The sequence below is a fragment of the Esox lucius genome, chromosome 12, assembly GCF_011004845.1.
Source record: "Esox lucius isolate fEsoLuc1 chromosome 12, fEsoLuc1.pri, whole genome shotgun sequence".
NCBI lineage: Eukaryota > Metazoa > Chordata > Actinopteri > Esociformes > Esocidae > Esox > Esox lucius.
In genome coordinates this window covers 22334584-22341715 of record NC_047580.1, presented here as the reverse complement: position 1 = coordinate 22341715, position 7132 = coordinate 22334584, and the positions used below count along the sequence as shown (strand labels likewise).

Sequence of the window (7132 nt, the reverse complement as noted above, 5' to 3'; positions counted from 1 at the left end):
CGAATTGATGTTTTCCACTGCATGGTACCTGCTCAACTACTCACCTATAGCCTCGACTTTATGCTTCATCGGGGAGAGTTATTCACTGTGTTTAAACACCGCTGTGTCCGTAGATGGCGTTGTAGCGAATGTGAATTGCACGTAAGGCAAGACAACAACCATTTTGAAAGCTAGGAATCCCACGCTGTAGTACCGTGAAGGATCATTTTAGTGACTTTTTTTGTTCAGGAACAACTCTCGTTCAAAAGGTGTAAGGTATAAGCTATATGTTATGAATTGGACAATACAACATGTGGATTATGACATTGTTTTACTACAATTTGATGAACTCCCAAAACAAACGAAGATCAAGATTTATTGGGACATTGGACTGACATTTATTGAAAGCAGAGTCACCTACATAGCTATGGGGAGTTCTGTTCTGCGCTATTATAAATGACTAGCATTAAGTTTTGTTAGGTTACTGTAAGAACGTAATGACTCTGTTTGTATTAAACAAGGACTGTTTGTAATATTCTATTAACATTCAAATTATTTAATTACTTGTAGCTGAACACAAGTTCTAAAAGATTGACGGGAAAACAAGTTATAGAAACTGAGCTTCAAAAAAACAACGTTGGCCTGAGATGAAATACCTATAGTAACCCTTGTGTTCCTTCGTGTCCACATTATGTGGATACTGTTACTCTTGGCAGTAACATTTATATATACTAGCTAAACCTGCACTTGTTACATTGTTCTTGGCTAGCCTGTGTGTGTCTTATGCTGCCGTTTTTTTAAACCTCTTTTCTAAACATTGCTTTCAGGTCATGATGTTTTCTGTAGTTTTGTTCCCGGAGGAGGATGACTGTGTGGCAGTAGTTCCACGCCTGTGGCTCAAATGAGGACTTTTGCTACTGGCCACCAAACAGCATCACCAGCCGGAAGTCTTTCAGCCACTACAAGTTTGCCAGAACTTGTTCACCACCTGGGAGGCTGTCCCTTATAAGTCCATCAAGCATGCAGGTGAATTTGAAAACATAATAACAATTTGAAACTTGGAATGAAAATATGTTTTGCAGGATAAATGCTTACAAAACATTAACTTTTCCTAGATACGTGAAAGACCGGACGTGTGTATCGCCAGAGGAACGAGAATTGTTCCAGTGTGGGCCCCTACCACGTCAAGGACACACATCTACACCACAACACCCTGTGGATTGCAGCCCTGGAGGTATGTGATTTACATGTTGATCTCGTAATTGCGGCAATGTTTACTTGGTTTCACCATATTTACCTGTTCACCAACTTTTATGTTTATTTTTAGGATAGAACAAGCACAGTACTCCAAGGCACCAGAGAGGTACTCCAAGCCACCATGTGGAGGACTGCTACATAGGTAAGTGTGGGTTCATTCACTTAACCCAGATGCTTAACTTTTTATTAAAGCATGTTGCTTCCAATTTTATTTGTACATTTCAATTTATTTTTAGGTTGGGAGAAGTTTTAACTCTGCACCATAAGGTAAGAATTAAAATTTTGGCAGACACTGCAATTTGAGTTCTGATTGTAAAATAACCAGATATTTAGGACTGAATATTTAACTGTCTGTCTTTACTTTCAGAACATTTGGAGAAGATCAAGTGGCTGACTCAAGAGAAGGTCGGGCTGAGGGCACAGCTGGCTCTACAATCAGGTAAAAACAAGACTATTGTTACGCTAGCATCTTTTCTTTATGAAACTGCATTTGTCTGAATGTGTGCCCTTTACTAAAATGCAATACTGTACAGCCTTTGAGAAATTACATGTATATGACAGTTTTATTTATTTCACTATTAAGCTATTGACATTTCATTGTGCTTTTTAGCTTCTGATAAACGTCTGACTGAAGAGAATGTCAAGCTGTGGGCACTGCTGGCTCTACAATCAGGTAAAAACAAGACTATAGTTGCGCTGGCATGTTGTCTTCATGAAACTTTTCATTTGTCTGGAAAGTCATGCAAATCTCAAAATCATGTCAGACCATTTAAGTACAATATCTGATTACTGTATTATGGGAGCCATAAGGAAGAATCCTTCCAACTGATGAGGCTGAAGGATGCCACTGATGAGGCTGTCCAGAACCAGGTCCCCAGCTACCAGAAAGGGGCAGCTGACCGTGCAGGTGGGAGAAGATGTTGCAGCGGTACAAGGGACCTGCCGTGAATGTGAATGACATCTACCAATATTGCTGTTAATCTGGAGTACTCTTTTTTTTTTTAACTGTTGCTATGTACAGTGTTATATATATGATCGCATTATCCTCTTAATATTTTTATAGCTCTGTGTGAATGTTCTTAATTCTGACTGTAGTTGTAGTGTTATGACACCATTCATAAGCTTATTGCACTGATGTATCTATGATATTTAATAACTATCGATTGCTGCTAGGTCACACTACTGCCCTTGTTTATTTTATATAGTATTATGTATATTTTGTACTTTTTCACATTCAGATACTGTAATTTGACTATATCTGTTGCTGGACACGTTTTCATGCACTGCTATATAAAAAATATATATTTCAATTAATTTGCACATGTTTATTTTGTATGCTTGTTGTAGAATGCATGTTTTTTTTATGCATCTTGCACTATTTGAAATACATTTTGATTTTATTCAGTTGATTTCCATTTGTGATATGACCAAAATGATTGTAAAGGATTATTATAAATAAAACCTAATATTGGGGCGTAAGGCATCCTGCTGGGTTTAGTGCATAAAAGCGGCTAGCCGCCGTCGGGCCGCTGGTGAGCTGCTGATCAGGGTATTGTTGGAAGACATTGTAATGAGAGTGGCCCACCAGTGGCCCGACTGCAACGCGTGCTATAAAAAAAAAAACGGCTGCCGCTGAAAGCTAGTGGGCTGCCGGTGGGCCCCTGGTGTGTAGCTTGCTGGGAGGAGGCAGCACATGAGGCAGAGGAAGCACGTGCCCTGTCCCCCTAGTTTTCTTCCTGTACACCACTCTGTCAAGCTCCTGTGGTTTGCGGATGACGCCACCCTCATCTGACTTATTTCTGATGGAGATGAGTCTGTACAGGTGAGAGATTGACCACCTGGTGTGTCCCCCTTCCCCCGCCACCCGCATCACAATGGGTGGCTCCCCAGTCAACTCTGGAGTCCTTTCACTCTCTGGGCACCACCATCCCCCAGGAGCTTAAATGGGATCTGAACATCACCTCTCTTACAAAGAGAGCACAGCAGAGGATGTACTTCCTGCGGCAGCTGAAAAAGTTCAACCTGCCAAAGACTATGACGGTGCATTTCTACACTGCCATCATAGAGTCCATTCTGACATCGTCCATCACCGCCTGACACACAACTGCCCAGGACAGAGAGGGTGATTGGCTGCAATCTGCCATCTCTAAACAACTTAATAAGGGCTGATCACTATCAACCTGCTGATGGACTATTCAGAGCTCTGCCGTCCCCCAGAAGGCTGAGGTTCTATTGGGACCAAAAGCACTAGAACAGTTTCTTTCCTACAGCAGTAGGTCTCATGAACATGCCCCTGGAACTGAGCTGACTATAGCTCGCTCCCCAAATACAGTAAATAATTGGACACTGACACGTTTAGTTATTTTAACTGTTTACGAAAATATATTGAAGGTACAGTTAAATAATGAAAATGGGCTTAAAATCTCTCAGTTTAAATTTGAGGGTATTCACATCCGAATTATCCGGTTTAGGAATTACACCTCTTTAATATGTAACCCCTCTTTTTCAAGGGACCAAAAGTAATTGGACAATTGACTCAAAAGCTGTTTCATGGACAGGTGTGGGCTATTCCTTTATTATTTCTTCATTAAGCAGGTAAAGGGTCTGGAGTTGATTCCAGGTGTGACATTCGCATTTGGAACCTGTTGCTGTGTACCTATTACATGCGGTCAAAGGAGCTCTCAGTGCAAGTGAAACCGGCAATCATTAGGCTGCAAAAAATAAACAATCCATCAGAGAGATAGCAGGGACATAACAAGTGGCCACATCAACAGTTTGGTACATTCTAAGAAAAAATGTACGTACTGGTGAGCTCTGCAACACAAAAAGGCTGATTGTAGGATCCTTTCCATGGTAAAGAAAAACCACTTCACAACAACCAGGTGAAGAACACCCTCCAGGAGGTAGGCATATCAGTATACAAGTCTACCGTAAAGAGAACTTCAAGAGAGCAAATGCAGAGAGTTCACCACAAGGTGCAAACCATTCATAAGAATAGAAAGGCCAGATTAGCCAGCCCAGTTCTGGACAGATGAAACTAAGATCCAGCTGTACCAGAATTATGCGAAGAAGAAAGTATGGAGAAGGCTTGGAACGACTCATGATCCGAAGGATACCACATCATCTGTAAAACACGGTGGAGGCAGTGGGATGGCATGGGCATGCATGGCTTCCAATGGCACTGGGTCACTAGTGTTTACTGATGATGTGACAGAAGACAGAAGCAGACAGATTAATTCTGAATTGTCTGCTTAGATTAAGCCAAATTGAACAAAGTTGATTGGACGGCGCTTCACTTTACAGATGGACAATGACCCAAAACATACTGCGAAAACAACCCAGACATTTTGTAAAGCAAAGTGGAATATTCTGCAATGGCTGAGTCAATCACCTGATCTCAACCTGATCGAGCATGCTTTTCACTTGCTGAAGACAAAACCTAAGGCAGAAAGACCCAAAAACAAACAACAACTGAAGACAACTGCTGTAAAGGCCTGGCAAAGCATCACAAAAGAGCAAACCCAGCATTTGGTGATGTCCATGCGTTCCAGACTTCAAGTAGTCATTGCCTGCAAAGTATTAAAAATTAACATTCTATTTGTCCAATTACATTTAATCTCCTGAAATAAGGGGACTGTGTACAGTATGAACATGGTTGCAATTCCTAAAGTTTCATATCATCTTTTTGTTCAACCCCTTGAATTTAAGCTGAAAATCTGCACTTCAATTGCATCTCAGTTGTTTCATTTCAAATCCATTGTGGTGGTGTCCAGAGCCAAAATTATAAAGATTGTGTCAGTGTCCAAATATTTCCGGACCTAATTGAACACACACAACCCTCAACTGGACAAATCGATAACCCCTCCACACATACACACACAACCCTCAACTGGACAAATCATGCACCTTAAATATTTGTTTGTAATTTATTAATGCTCAGTCTATTGTTTTTATGCTCAGTCCACTGTTCTTTTTTAGTTTTATTTATTTTGTATAAATTGTTGCACCTACCGGACAGAAACTTACTTGGCAACAAAACTATTTCTGATTCTGTGAAGAGAATGGGTCACCAATTGGGAGACACAGCAAACCTTCTTGCAACGTCACATATGGATGTGCCATCCTGGAGGAGCTGGACTACCTGTGCAAACTGAATGGGCTGCAGGTATCGCCTCATGCTGTCAGTAGTGACAGGGACATTAGCAAAATGCAAAACTAGAGAAGAATCATTCAGGAAGGATAAGGAGAGAGCAATTGTCAGTGGCAACCACCTGCAAAACCATTCCCTTTTTTGGCGTTGTCTTGCTGTTGCCTCTCCAGTGTACCTGTTGTCACTTTCATTTGCACCAAAATAGGTGACATTTATTCACAATTGCTTATGCTTCCTAACTGGACATATTGCTATCCCTGAAGGTTAATTTATTTGGTGTTATATTGTGATGATTGTGTGTTTTTTTTTAGCAGTGTATTTTCGTCGAAAATACATTGATTCTGCTATTCCCCTTCTCGACACTAGAGGGCTGAACTGGCACTCAAAATATATTACTGTTTGAGGACATTAGTTTTATTGTATTGGTTTTATGTTGGGACCTTGCTTATTTGGTCCAATAATTCTGGAGGTCACTGTATGTGCTGTTCTAAATGTCATGATTAGATCCGAACTGCGATTGTTAGGTAATGTCCAATCCAGGGTGTTTATTTGTCTTATCTGTTGTTAAATGAGAAACATAGGTAGTCAAAGTGTGTAGAATTGCAGGTAAATGTGTTATCAAATTATTATTTATCTTGTAGGAGGACCCCGCACCTCTTGGTGCCCCAAATAACTGTGTCGTCCATATAAACTCATAACAGTTTCGGTTGGAGGGTGACCAGATCCGAAAATGTGAAAGTCCTGAACTTCGCTCCTTATTCCGCAACTAATGAACAAAGGCCAGCATCCGCCAGCATCAACAAATGAAAAGACAAATAATTAACACTCAAAAATGTTTTCCCTCTCATTTTAGTCAGACATTCCAACCTGTTAATGTTGTTTTTACTGCTTATGGTAAGATATCATAAGGACGTGGTATTATGTCAAACATTTCTCAAAATAGTTGTTCAGATCTGATTTCCACTGCAAGACCAGACAGGTCAACATGTCTTATCAGCTACTCGCGTTTGTCAATTCCTTTGGACTAAGAAAAACAAATGGAAGCTAACTTTTAAACATCTACAAAAGAAAGTATCATTAAATAGCTATATTGCACGGAAAATAATGTTTTACGAATGTGAATCACACGATTGCTTCAAGACGATGCACCCCTCATCTATCTTATAATCGAACGAGACACAATCGAACAAACACCGACAAAGAAAAGCAAACGAGGTCCTACCGAGATTTGAACTCGGATCGCTGGATTCAAAGTCCAGAGTGCTAACCATTACACCATAGGACCGGATGGGTAAACGCCGACTGAATTTAGGACTATATACACACATTACACGGCATTATTCGATCGTTGTGTGTATATATACGTTGCATGATGCGCCATATTTGTACAAATGTATACACGACACAAAGTTCAAATGTACACAAAAACAATTCAGAACGAAAATAATATTGCAGTGCACTGCAAGAAAGTGTCTTGCCAAAGTATTCAGATCCTAAGGGAATTCCGATTCCTAACTATTTCACTGGAAAATAGACATTTGACCGAGCCACTGTAGAACATTCAATTTATTTTTCTTTAGCCACTGTAATGTTGCATTGTCTAGCTAAAAAGGTGAATTTTCTCCTAATCGTAATTTATTTCCCAGACGTAAGCAGGTTCTTCCGCAGTTAGACCCCGTATTTTGCCCCATCCGTTCTACCATCAGTTAATTTTAATAATACGACTAGTCCCTGCTATTGATGAGC

At 40.3% G+C, this 7132-nt stretch overlaps 1 long non-coding RNA gene and 1 other non-coding gene across 2 annotated transcripts; one reads left to right on the top strand and one right to left on the bottom strand.

Moving 5' to 3' along the window:
* The first annotated feature begins 837 nt into the window (after positions 1–837).
* On the top strand, positions 838–1346 carry LOC105022771. The gene is made up of 3 exons (XR_004576635.1): positions 838–1005; positions 1095–1213; positions 1307–1346. It is a non-coding gene; the product is annotated as an uncharacterized LOC105022771 (long non-coding RNA).
* A 5253-nt stretch (positions 1347–6599) lies between these two features.
* trnaq-uug lies at positions 6600–6671 on the bottom strand. Its single transcript has one exon. It is a non-coding gene; the product is annotated as a tRNA-Gln (tRNA).
* Between the last annotated feature and the right edge of the window lie 461 nt (positions 6672–7132).